This window comes from Lucilia sericata, unplaced genomic scaffold (assembly GCF_015586225.1).
Source record: "Lucilia sericata isolate MDLA Ls3-8-SP2 unplaced genomic scaffold, ASM1558622v1 Contig000228F_arrow, whole genome shotgun sequence".
Taxonomy (NCBI): domain Eukaryota; kingdom Metazoa; phylum Arthropoda; class Insecta; order Diptera; family Calliphoridae; genus Lucilia; species Lucilia sericata.
In genome coordinates, this window is record NW_023994255.1 from 33858 (window position 1) to 47593 (window position 13736).

A 13736-nucleotide genomic window follows, 5' to 3' on the forward strand; every position below is an offset into this window, starting at 1 on the left:
TAGGCCAATATACCTATACTTTTGTTGTAAGTCATTATAATTCTTAATTTTATTAACATATTTATAGAATATTCTGAATATGCTTCGATTTGCTTTTAAATATTAGATAAAATAATGATAAAAATTATGAAAATTTGTGCTAACATCCTGTTTTAAAAATCGTCAAATTTAGAGTTAAAATCGTCAAATCGTCAATGGGTAATTTTTGACACTGAAAATCGTCAAAATAACGATAAATCGTCAAATCTGGCAACAGTGCGTGAAGAAAGATCAGGAGTAGATTTTTTGTAAAAGGAAAATTTTAACGTTTAATATCTAGTCTTGATACAGATTAGATCTGGGAAAAATACAAATGGATAACAACATCCCAAAATATAGATTAAGTTAACATTAAGTTTAGTCGTGTTTCAGTGAACCAAGATTATAAGTGTCGCGTTGAATGTACTAGTTGATGTGTACATATGTGCTGTCTATTTATGTGTGTATACACTTATTCCTCGATCGTCGTGAATTAAACGAGAATTGTGAATCTAGAGCCCAAGTAACGCGGTAGTTATTTAGAATGTATGGTGACAGGTATTATACGACCTCAGAGAGCTCTTTTAGGTATGAGTAAAATTATAGAAACCGTCGAAACCAAAATTAGAGGAAGGAAAATTAACTTGTGCGCTAGATAGAGAGATTTTTTTTTTGAATTGAATCTACGATGATAGAAGTTAATATAAGTGTTATATGCGGGGGAAAAATATATCATAAGTATCCATATTTGTTTCATTAATAATTGTAATTTACCTTAATATAAGTTAAGAAACGTTAAATTGTATTTTAATAAACGATATGATTGTTGTTCTTGAAATATAATATGTTCTATACTGGTTATATAGCTAGGTGCGGATAATGATAGATTGGTAAGTGAAGGAAGTCAAGTGGATTTTGGGTCGTACGCCTCAATTAGATGCAGCTACGACAAGGTTGGGAGGGCAGAATAGACGAACAGCTGTCTCAGAATATCTTCATGTGGTTGTTTTGGTTTGTTAGTATCAGTGTTTGTCTATTTGTAGTTTTCTCTTTTTGTTTAGTGTTCGTTTCTGTGTCTGGTGAGTAGGGTTGAAACCGCCTGAGGTCTACAAATGCCAAACTAGTAGGAAACCTCTCCAGAAACACGTTATGTAAGTAATTTCCTTATTGACCGATCCTCAATAAATTTGGAAGACAGATTTTAACTCGTATAAAACATTTGTGTGTCAAATTTCATCGCTTTTCCCAGTAGTGAGCTTTAAAGCCATTTTCTGAAAGGAGCTTATATTATATGCAGATTCTCATAAAAGTCAATAGAGAGGTTCTGGCTCGTAAGAAACGATCTTAAGTCGAATTTCATCTCTATATTCGTACTTTTAAGACAGTAATGAGCGTTAAATTAATTATCTATAGGTGATCTTATGGGAGGTAAGGTCAATTATGGACCGATCCACATAAAATTTGTTTAAGAGATTTTGGTTGGAACTTACTTGGGTCGAATTCCATCACTTTACTCTACTGCGGGGTAGAGTAAATTATGGGCCCTCCACTCGTATTTTTAAGCCAGAAATGAACGTTAAAGTCATTTTTTGAAGGGAACCTTATATGGGGTGTATGGTCAGTTATAGACCAATTCTCATAAAATTTGGTAGGGAGGTTTACATATATGAAACGTATTTGTGTCGAATTTCATCGCTATTGTAGTACTTTTAAAACAGATATGCCCGTTAAAGCTCTTTTTCGGGTGTCCAAAAATGTGAACCGAAATTGCCCATTTTCAATACCAAACAAACTTTACCTATAGAAAATATTTGTGTGAAAATTTTGAATCCTCTAGCTGATTTCGTCTCTATAGTGCTTTCAACAGACAGATAGTCGGACGGACAGACATGGGTAGATCATCTTAGAATTTAATAAGGACCCAGAATATATATACTTTTGTGGGTCTATGACCACAAAAGTATGTTACAAACGGAATGACAAAATCAATATACCCCCATCTTTTTTGATGGTGAGTATAATAATAATTTAATTGGAATGATTCTTGTCTTCAAAGTTATACAGGGTAAAGCTCTTCGGCCTGTAATTGAAAATTTGAAACTTGAATATTGCTAACTTCCATTCTATTTGAGCTATTATTATTATAACTATAATTATTATTATCGTTAATATATTATTATTATTATTATTATTATTATTATTATTATTATTATTATTATTATTATTATTATTATTATTATTATTATTATTATTATTATTATTATTATTATTATTATTATTATTATTATTATTATTATTATTATTATTATTATTATTATTATTATTATTACTATTATAATAAATTATAATAAATTATTATCGTTATTAGGAATGAATCTATTATTGTTCTGCAAAAATTGATTTGAATTAGGATTATAAGATTGTGAATATGAATGAGATATAGTAAATTTTCCATTACGATTATAATTGTAATTAAATTTTTTGTTATTTCTGAATTGTTTACATTTTGAAAATTAGATTTTTTTTGTATAAAAATACTCAGTTTCTGTTAGTATTTTGTTAGCATATAGTAATGAATGGAGATTTCTGGAATTCAATACAAATTTTGGTTCATTAGGCAATTTCGATATAAAAATTTTCAGTACCATATTCTCATTATTCCTACAACTATACCATTGCTCGTTTTCTCTATCTATTCTTGTATTCAAATTTAATTTTGTCAATAATTTTAACATGAAGGTATTCGTAAAAATCACTGACATCCATCAGTGGTGATAGAGGGTATATATAAGTTTGTCATTCCGTTTGTAACACCGAGAAATATTCATCTGAGACCCAACAAAGTATATATATTTTTGGTCCTTATGAAGTTCTGAGTCGATTTAGATATGTACGAAGCAACGGAATTTATGAAATGAAATTCACCCAAAATATTCATTGGTATCCTAAGCAGTTTGGTATTGAAAATCAGGAAGATCGGTAAAATAGGTTCAGAGTTATGAGTAAAAATTTGAGACAACCTCAAAAAAAATTGTGCTTTTTCACATATTTATTTGTATTTTTTACAAAAACTACTGCAGATAAATTGATGAATTTTGTCAGAGATATAACTCTTGGTACCAGGATCAACATTGTTAAAAATCGGAAAAATCGGTTCACAATTTAATATACCTCCCATACAAATGTACATATTCCGCGAAATTACTTTATTGTTAATAACTTCCGAAATAATGCCGATATTTTTGCGAAATTTTACAAATTTAAATTCTATGCCAATAGAATTCATATAAAGAAATAATTTTCTGAATCGGTCCATAATTGGTCATAGCTCCCACAAAAGGTTCCCTTCCGAAAAACACTTAAGCGCATAGTACTAATTACCAAATAATGATATCCATAAACAAGTAAGAAATCATAGTCGGGCGTGGCCGACCATATGATACCCTACACCAACTGCGAATATTGTGATTCATTTCAATAATGAAGCATTGAATCTTATATAGGTTCCAAATAATGTATGTTCATGTACGGTTGTATGTTGACTAGGAGAAATAAAAGACCGATTTATATGACCCATTTTAACAAATTATATTCAAAATTGCGATCTGTTACGTGCACACAAGGTACACGGTTAAAAGGTCCAAATCGGAAGGTCCGGATGTATGGGGGCTAGGGCAGAAATTGACCCGATCCTTATAACATTTATTATTGGGAATTATGTTTATATAAAACTTATTTGTGCTAAATTTCCAGTCATTTTCAGAAGGGGACTTTGTATAGATGAGGTCCGATCATTACGAAAATCGACAGTGTTATTTATAATTATATCAAACTTAATTTTACTGATTTTTGGAAAGATTGTGAATAGTCCGGTTGTATAGGGGCTAGGGCAAAAATTTGTCCGATCCTTATACAATTTAATGTCGGGATTTATGTTTATATAAAACTTATTTGTTTCAAATTTCATCGTTTTACTAGAATTTATAAGTGAATTTTGGTAATTCAACTAATTTTCTGAAGGGGACTTTGTATGGGGGTTAAGGTCAAATGAATCCCGCTCATGACGAAAATTTCCATTGTTATTTATAATTATATCAAACTTAATTGTGCCAATTTTTGGAAAAATAGTGGTATATTTGATAAAGTTATGAGCTAAAAGGACCAAATCGGAAGGTCCCGTTATATGGGGCTAGGGCAAAACTGGGGCCGATCCTCATAAAATTTATTGTCAGAATTTATGTTTATATAAAACTTATTTGTGCAAAATTTCATCGTGATACTAATGTTTATAAGTGAATTGTGGACATTCAAGTCATTTTCTGAAAGGGGCTAGGGTCAAATAATGCCCGATCTTTACGAAAATCTCTAGAATTATTAAGACATATACAAAACTAAATTTTGCCAATTTGTGAAGAGATAGTAGATCATTTAACATGATTATGAGGTCAAAAGCCCAATTCGGGGGGTCCGGTTGTATGGGGGCTAGGTGAAATAATAGACCGATTTCAACCATTTTCAATAGCTCGTCCTTGGTCCAAAAGAAGGGTACGTTCCAAATTTCATCAAATTATCTCAAAAATTGCGACCTGTAGAGTGCGCACAAGGTTTACATGGACACACAGACAGACGGACGGACAGAGCTTAATCGACTCAGGAAGTGATTCCGAGCCGATTGGTATACTTTAAGGTGGGTGTAGGATCAATATTTTTGGGCGTTACAAACATCAGCACAAACGCATAATACCCTCCCTACTATAGTGGTGTAGGGTATAAAAATTTGGCACAAATATTTATTGTTGAATTTTGTCATACATATAGTTTGGGAATCCACTGTTTTGAAAATCGAAATCAGTCCACAATTTCTTGTACCACCCATAGGGATTAAAAAATTTATTATTTTTTGCAAAAAATTAAATAAAAATTGTCCAAAACGAACAGGATTCTAACTTAAAATCTCCCAGTTGCTAGTTATACGCCATTCCCACTACACTATTAACTAGCTTCGTAATTGTTTGCAACTAATGTTCACATAGAAATTCTCTTTCCTTTTTGTGTAAAAAATTGTTAACCCAAGATCAAATAAAATGTGCACAAGTGTCGAAATTCGGTTCAGCAATAAAAATTTAATTTTGTATTTTTTTTATAGGATTAACAACGTTGAAAATCTATTGTACATCCCGTACAAAATTATATAAGTTTTATAACTATAACTATTGCCATACATTTTTCTCACACATAGAAATTATTTTAAATACAGAACATAGGTTAACACAGTGTTCGAAAATAAACATTAATGTGCGGTATTTTTGTGTCGATCGCATCGATGTAGAAAAGATTATAATAAGGATATAAAATAATATGAGAGGAATGTGATTATTATTATTACAAAGTCACTGGTGTCAAAAACTATTTTTAAAAAATGTACATGCCATTGAATCATGAGCGAAGTTTTTATTAGGACCATAAAAATTTATTGCAGTTATTTTCAACGGGAAAACAGGTAGGTAAAATATATGTTAATACGTCCGAAATTTTGGACAATGTCTTTAATGTTAGCAAAAAACAAATAGTACTTAATTGTCATCCCATCGAATAAGAAATAAAATGCCGCGACCAAAAAATATTTTTTTGCATAATTTGTTTGAAACAAATAGTGCTGGTGAAATAGTATGTAATAATGGTAGTTGTGATAACAAATTCTGCGTGAACATTCATCAAATCTAGAAAGACATTTGAAACTAGTGCATCCCGATTTGTATTCAGATTATGTGAAAGAAGTGTGATCCCAGCTAAAAAAGATTATGTATGGATGAATATGAAGCATGTATTTTCATATATGAAAATTCATATCTGAAAATTGGCGGAATTGGGCATAATCTCCATATATTTTCATATATTTCCATATGTGTTCATATATTTCCATACTTATTCATATATGGAGAATTTTTTCTTATATGATTCCATATATGTGTCCATATATGACATGATCATATATCGCCATTTTTCGGATATGTATGATCCATATACATATAATCATATATGACCGTTTTTAGCTGGGACAACAAAAATAAACCATTAAATTTAAAAACAGAAATTGTTGTGAATGATTTGAATCGAGCAAATGTTGAGTTAGCTATTGTCGAACTGTTTACAAATATGGACGCCCACTGCATATGGTAGTGGATCGAGCTTTTAAAATATTGGTACAACCTGTTTTGGACGCTTTGAACATAACCCTCAATGAGCATAATGTTGGTGAAAGGATAATAGCTTTCTCACAAAAGCTAAAAACTGAAATTATGCAGGATTTAAAAGGAAAATTGTTATCAATAAAAATCGATGCAGCAACCAGGCAGGATTTAAGTGTTCTTGGTATTAATGTGCAATACATTAATAATAAAGCCATTCAAATAAAAACCTTGGCTGTGAAAGAACTGAAGGCAAGTCACACTAGTGAATATTTAAAATGTGTGATACTCGATGTCCTAAAGGAGTATGACATTTATATAAATCAGATTTTAACAATAACCGATAATGGGGCGAATATGATTAAAACAGTGAAAGATTTAAATGCAGAACTACAATATTCCCAGGAGGAAGATGAGTTTGATCAAGTTAATGAAGAACACTGTGATTAAGATACAATGGTATTAATTCAAACACAGTTTTCATCCTTTAATATAACTTGTATTCTCTGCGGAGCACATACACTCCTACTTTGTGTGCAAGATGTGTTAAATACACCTGAGATTAAAACAAAACTGAAAACCTGCAGATCTGTAATAAAAAGATTGAGAAGCCCAACGTATCCCAATATTTTAAAAAATATGAACAGCAAAAAACTGCATAACATTTTGTATGATTAAAAGGCTGTTGGAAATAAAAGATGTTATAGATTCACTAAGCACTAAAAATTTATAATGCTACAATTAAATTACAAATTGTGCAGTTATGTTTCAGCGAATTATATATTATTATAATCCGGAATTACTTATAAATTCTATAAATAAGAGAAAAAGTAAACTGTTTGACATCGACCTATTTAATGTAGCTATATATTTGGATCCCCGAATTAAAATTTGCTTGGATTCAGAGCACAAAGAAAATGCAAAGAAATATATAACCAGTTTATATAAAAGAATAAATTCACTTACCTTTAAGTAATTAAAAATAATTATTATCTATGGATAAATGCATAATCAAACTTAATTAATTTGGTGAAAATATATTAATTACTGTTTACTTTTTCTATATTTTTATACCCACCATCAAAAAAGATGGGGGGTATATTGTTTTTGTCATTCCGTTTGTAACACATTGAAATATTCGTCTAAGACCCATAAAAGTATATATATTCTGGGTCCTTATAAGATTCTAAGACGATCTAGCCATGTCCGTCCGTCTGTCCGTCTGTCTGTCTGTCTGTCTGTCTGTCTGTCTGTCTGTCTGTTGAAAACACGATAGAGTCCAAATGGAAGCAGCTAGCGAGCTGAAATTTTGCAGAGATACTTCTAGTTGATGCAGTTTGTTTGGTATTGAAAATGGGCAATATCGGTCCACAATTTCGCCTAGCCCCCATATAAGGCCCCCTTCAGAAAATTACTTTATCGCTCATAACTTGCTAAGGGAAGAACCAATAGCGGTGAAATTCGGCACAAACATGTTTTATGGGAACCTAAATCTCCTTTTAAAATTTTATAAGGATAGGCTCATAATTGATCCTACCCCCCCATATAAAGTCCCCTTCAGAAAATGACTTTATCGCCCATAACTGGCTAAGAGAAGCATCAATAGCGGTGAAATTCGGCACAAACATGTTTTATGGGAACATAAATCTTTTTTTAAATTTTATAAGGATCGGTCCATAATTGACCCTACCCCCCACATAAAGTCCCCTCCAAAAATGACTTTATCGCTCATAACTTGCTAAGGGAAGAACCAATAGCGGTGAAATTCGGCACAAACATGTTTCATGGGAACCTAAATCTCTTTCTAAAAGTTTATAAGGATAGGCTCATAATTGACCCTACCCCCCATATAAAGTCCCCTTCAGAAAATGACTTTATCGCCCATAACTGGCTAAGAGAAGCATCAATAGCGGTGAAATTCGGCACAAACATGTTCTATAGGAACATAAATCTTTCCGTGGAATTTTATAAGGATAGGCCCATAATTGACCCTACCCCCCATATAAAATCCCCTTCAGAAATGACTTTATCGCCCATAACTGGCTAAGATAAGCATCAATAGCGGTGAAATTCGGCACAAACATGTTCTATGGGAACATAAATCTCGTTGTAAAATTTTATAAGGATAGACCCATAATTGACCCTACCCCTCATATAAAGTCCCCTTCAGAAAATGACTTTATCGCCCATAACTGGCTAAGAGAAGCATCAATAGCGGTGAAATTCGGCACAAACATGTTTTATGGGAACATAAATCTCTTCATATAATTTTATAAGGATCGGTCCATAATTGACCCTATCCCCCATATAAAGTCCCCTTCAGAAAATGACTTTATCGCCCATGACTGGCTAAGAAAAGCATCAATAGCGATGAAATTCGGCACAAACATGTTTTATAAGAATTTAAATCTCTTCGTAAAATTTTATAAGGATCGGTTCATAATTGACTCTACCCCCAATACAAGGTCCCCTTCAGAAAATGACTTTAATGCTCATATCTGACCTGAAGAAACATATGTTCATATATATAGCAATAAAATTCGACATAAAAAATTTTTATAGGAACTAAAATCATTTTCTTAAATTTTATGAGGGTGGGTCCATAATTGACCCTACCCCCATATAAGGTCTCCTTCAGAAAATGACTTTAAGGCACAAACTAGTTTTGTGTGAGCCAAAAGTTCTTTATCAAATTTTATAAGGATCGGTCCTTAATTAGCCCTATCCCCCTTGTAAGGTCCCCTTCAGAAAATGACTTTAAAGCTCATTACTAGCTTAAAACTGCGAGTACTGAGTACGACATGAACAATTTTCGTATTAGCTACAATCTCTCACTAAATTTTATGAGGATCAGTCTGTAATTGACCATACCCCCCTTTAAGGTCCCCTTCGGAAAATTACTTTAACGCTCATTACTGACTCAAAAATGCTATTACAGCAGTGAAATTCTACGTAAACAAGTTTTGTACTAGCCAAAAACTATTTATCACATTTTATGGGGATCTATAACTGACCCCACCCTCCATATAAGGTCCCCCTCAGATAGTGACTGTAACGCTCGTTACTGGCTGTAACGCTCAAATGCGACTACAGCGATGAAATTTCACATAAACAAGTTTTGTATGAGTTTATGGTTATAAATATTGGATCAAACAAAATTAATATTTTTAATTCGGAAGAGCACGGTCCATGCTTAAGCCTTTATTAATTTCCCTCTTCCAAATATTTCCCTGATGTTCATAATAATATCGACATATGATTCAACATAGATCGATAATATCAACGTTTATTTATAAGGATGATTTGATGGTGGGTATATAAGATTCGGCATGGCCGAATATAACACTCTTACTTGTTTTTTATAGAAATTACGTCTGAAGTCGTTAACCAGTGTGTGATACATGAAGAATCGCCATCAACAAGTACCAAAGCGAAATCTTTGACAGAGTTTTTAAAAAAACTGGATCGAGATACCTCTGAGACCAACTTGCCTTTGTTAACGGAATTAGAAGTCAGTTTTATGGCGTATGAACGAGAACAAAAGTTACCCTGAATGGCAATATTCTGGATTATTTGTGTACTAAAAAAAGTCCATTAACAACTTTAGCCGAAATAATATTGGGAGTTCCATCTACGCAAGTTAGTGTAGAACGACTTTTTTCGGCTTTAAAATTCATATTATCAGATCAGCGTAATCGATTGACATCATTTAATGTAGAAAACATTTTGATAGTAAAAGTTAATAGTGTATTTAATTATGAAAAGTAAATTAATTTACCGTCATACATAGTTTATAATATTTTGATAATGTGAAATGAATTTATGTATATTGTATCTTAATAAAGTATTTTAATAATTTTAAATAAAAAATTTTATTATTGTTATTTTAAAACTATTGTAGAAAGAAATATCCTATACAGTATAAGGTTACATTACAGGCAAAAAACTATAATTCAAAATTGCAAACAAACCGTTAATTTTGAAAGTGGTATAAGTCCTATTTCTAAAAAATTGTCGAGGATGGGATCGTTTTATATACAAAATAATAGTTTTAAAATTCGCTAAAATTTAGAAACTTCTGTACAATATGATATTCCTATACAATAAATTAGTATATTTACATACAAACATACATGTTTGGTAATTAACTATTAAATAAGATAATATTAAAATGAGTTTATTTTGTATAAAAATAATAAATTAGAAAATAAAATCGTAAAATATTTGCTTTTGAAGGTAGTATAAGGCCATTCAACTAAGAAAATTACGTGTATTTTCGCAATATGCATATTAAATTTTCGTTCATATTTTACATAAATATGTAAAGTACCTTTATCAGTGCCATAAGGTACTCTGAAGCTTCTATAACTAAATATTGCACAATTTCCAAGAAAATCCAAAAATGCGCGAAATAGTCATTTAACATTTACACATATTTTTCTCGGAAGATAAAAATATTTTCATCATTATTTCCATTCAAGTTGAACATTATCCTACCTGTATTCTTTATGGATTAGTTTTCTTAAAAAATTCAAAAAACAGGTAGAAGGTTAAATAAAATTTTCCAATTGAAAATTTACAATGTTTAAGTTATTTCAAGAAGTAATAAAAATATTAATTATTTCCAAGAATTTATTATTTTTATAAAAGAACACGTGTTACATTTTTTGAATGTAATATGTAAATTACTGTTCTGATTCAAATATTGAATAAAAAGTTAATATACAACTTTTTTAATAAAATAAAATATAAAAAATAAATATATGGATAAATATTAATCAACACATATAAAGGAACATATACGTATGTGGTGGTGGCAGTTCTGCAACAACAACATTTTACATGTATTTTGTTTTTGCATTTGGTTTACGTAGATGTCAAAAATCATAAGTACGGCGAATTCATTTGATGAAAATTTTTGTAAAATGTTTATATTTTATTAAAAAATAAAGATAAAGATATTAAAATTTGTGAGGAAAATATATTCTGAATTGAATAATGTTTGTTTCGAACGAAAAATTCTATTCCGGCAGATTAATTTGCAAAATTTAAGTGAGTGCCTGAAGTTAAGTAAAACTTAGTTTTTTGTGAAAAACAAACATAAAAAAGTACATATTCATGAAAATGTTATATTACGAATGAATGAATATTTGTTGCGAATGGATGATTCTACTCCGGTGGAGTAATTTTCAATATTTGGCCATAATGTAGCAGCCGCCGGACGGGTAAATACCTCATATGGGTTTTGTTATATAAAGCGTTAGGGAACAGACTTTTTTTTAGTTAATCTCTTTATCTACAAAGTGTGTATATAAAACAATATTGTTTAATTTGTTAACATTTAATAGATTTCAAAATTAAGCCATAACGTAGAAGTCAGCTGCCGCCAGCCGGGTAAATACTTCATATGCGTTTCTTAATATTAAGTGTTCCGGATGAGATTTTTTTAGTTATCTACACAATTTTAATTTAAAATATAAAACAATGTTGTCTAATATGTTAACATTTAATAGAAAAAAATATTTTTCTTAAATAACATATTTGTATACATACCAATTATGCCATTATTTAAATAAAATGATATTTGTTTACGAGAGCTTGGTATTTTCAGATTTTTTACATAAATAATTGAAAATATTAACGAAGTTTTTCTCCGTTTAACGGACATTTTTAAATATAAAAATGTAAACAATAACAAACTTTGACAGCTACGTAAACCAGGCGAATTAAGAAAAAAATTATCAGCTGATTGAATAACACCACCTTATCACCACATACACTAAAAGAAACGAAGGCTATGTGATCATTAAAGTTACCGTACGAATAAAGCTACGTTCACACCTGAAAAATATTTGGTCCAAATATTTGTAATAAAATATTTTTGAAGTTGCGTCAAACAAACGCAATATTTATTTCTTGTTCACATGTCAAATAATTCACATCATTTTGGCAAAATAATTATTTGATCTTGCAAACCAATTGTAAGATCAAACAGCGTCAAATAACAGCTGTTCTTTGTTTATTTTCTGAAAAGGAGTGTTAGCACCTCATACAAAAATGTCAATAGTCGCTAAAATGACTGTCTTTCTTTTATTTTGTATAAAATAGATATCTGAGACAAAGCAGTTGTGACATTTAATAGAAACAAGCAATTGCGTAAATTAAAGATAATTATTATTTTTGTTGTTTATTTTGTTATTAATTGGTTCACAACAACCTACAATATATAGGGTAATTTCAAACATTTTCGAACAAAAAAGTAGGATTTTGAATTTTTTTCAACAAGTATTAAATTTGACGTATCTTTTCTTAATTATTTGTCCGATAATAATCGTTTAGTCCCCAATTAAAGCCAATGTCTTGTACTTCGACAATATTTTATTTAAAATATTACATTTTTAACGTGAGGATGATGACATCAAACAACGTCTTTAGTCAAGGATATCTCAAAAAAGGTACCTTCCATTTTCTTTATTCCTTCATATAAGATTACTTATAGTGTACTCAACAATATATAAAAAATTTGGAATGGGACAGTGAGGGGATCTGAAGTAAACCAACTTTTAGTAAAATAATCCACATCATTCCCATACAAATTTCAAAATTTATAGTTTTATTTGTAGATGAACACAAAAATGAATTAAAAATTTTTAAACAGAAATTAAATTGTTCATAAACAAAACATTACAATTTTTGAAATTTGTATGGAAATGATATGGATTATTTTACTAAAAGTTGATTTACTTCAGATCCCCTCATCGTCCAATTCTGAATTATTATACCCTCCACCACCATCAGTGGTGATAGTGTGTAACATCAAGAAATATTCATCTGAGACCCAACAAAGTATATATATTCTTGGACCTTATGAAATTCTGAGTTGATCTATAAAATATTCTCACGTTAACACGAAGCAACAAAAACTAACGAAATTTACCCAAAATATTTACTATTGGTATTGAAAATGAGCAAAATCGGTTCACATCGGAAAAAGTTATGAATCAAAATTTAAAACAACTCTGAAAAAATAAGCTTTTTTTACACATTCTGATGTAAATTTCACGAAAACTATACAATATAATTGCATGAAAATCATCTTACATTCGTTTCTACACGAGAGCTTGACTACTGCTGAAAATTGGCGGAATCGGTCCACAATTTCATATACCTCCCATACAAAAGTACATATTCCCGGAAAATTAGTTTATTGTTAATAACTTCCGTCAGAATGTTGATAGCTTCCCAAAATTTTACAAGTAAAATCTTATGTGAATAGAATTCATTCAGAGAAAAAATTTCAGGATCGGTCCACAGTTGGTCTTAGCTCCCATACAAGGTCCCCTACCGAGAATCACTTAAACGCACATGACTCATTACTAAATTAAGATATCCATATAAAATTTTGTACAAGTATTGCTCTTATATACAGAAATATTACTATGATTTTTTTTTTGCGATCGGTCCATAATTAGTCATAGCTCCCATGCAAGGTCACCTCCCGAAAATCACTTAAGCGCACATAACACATTA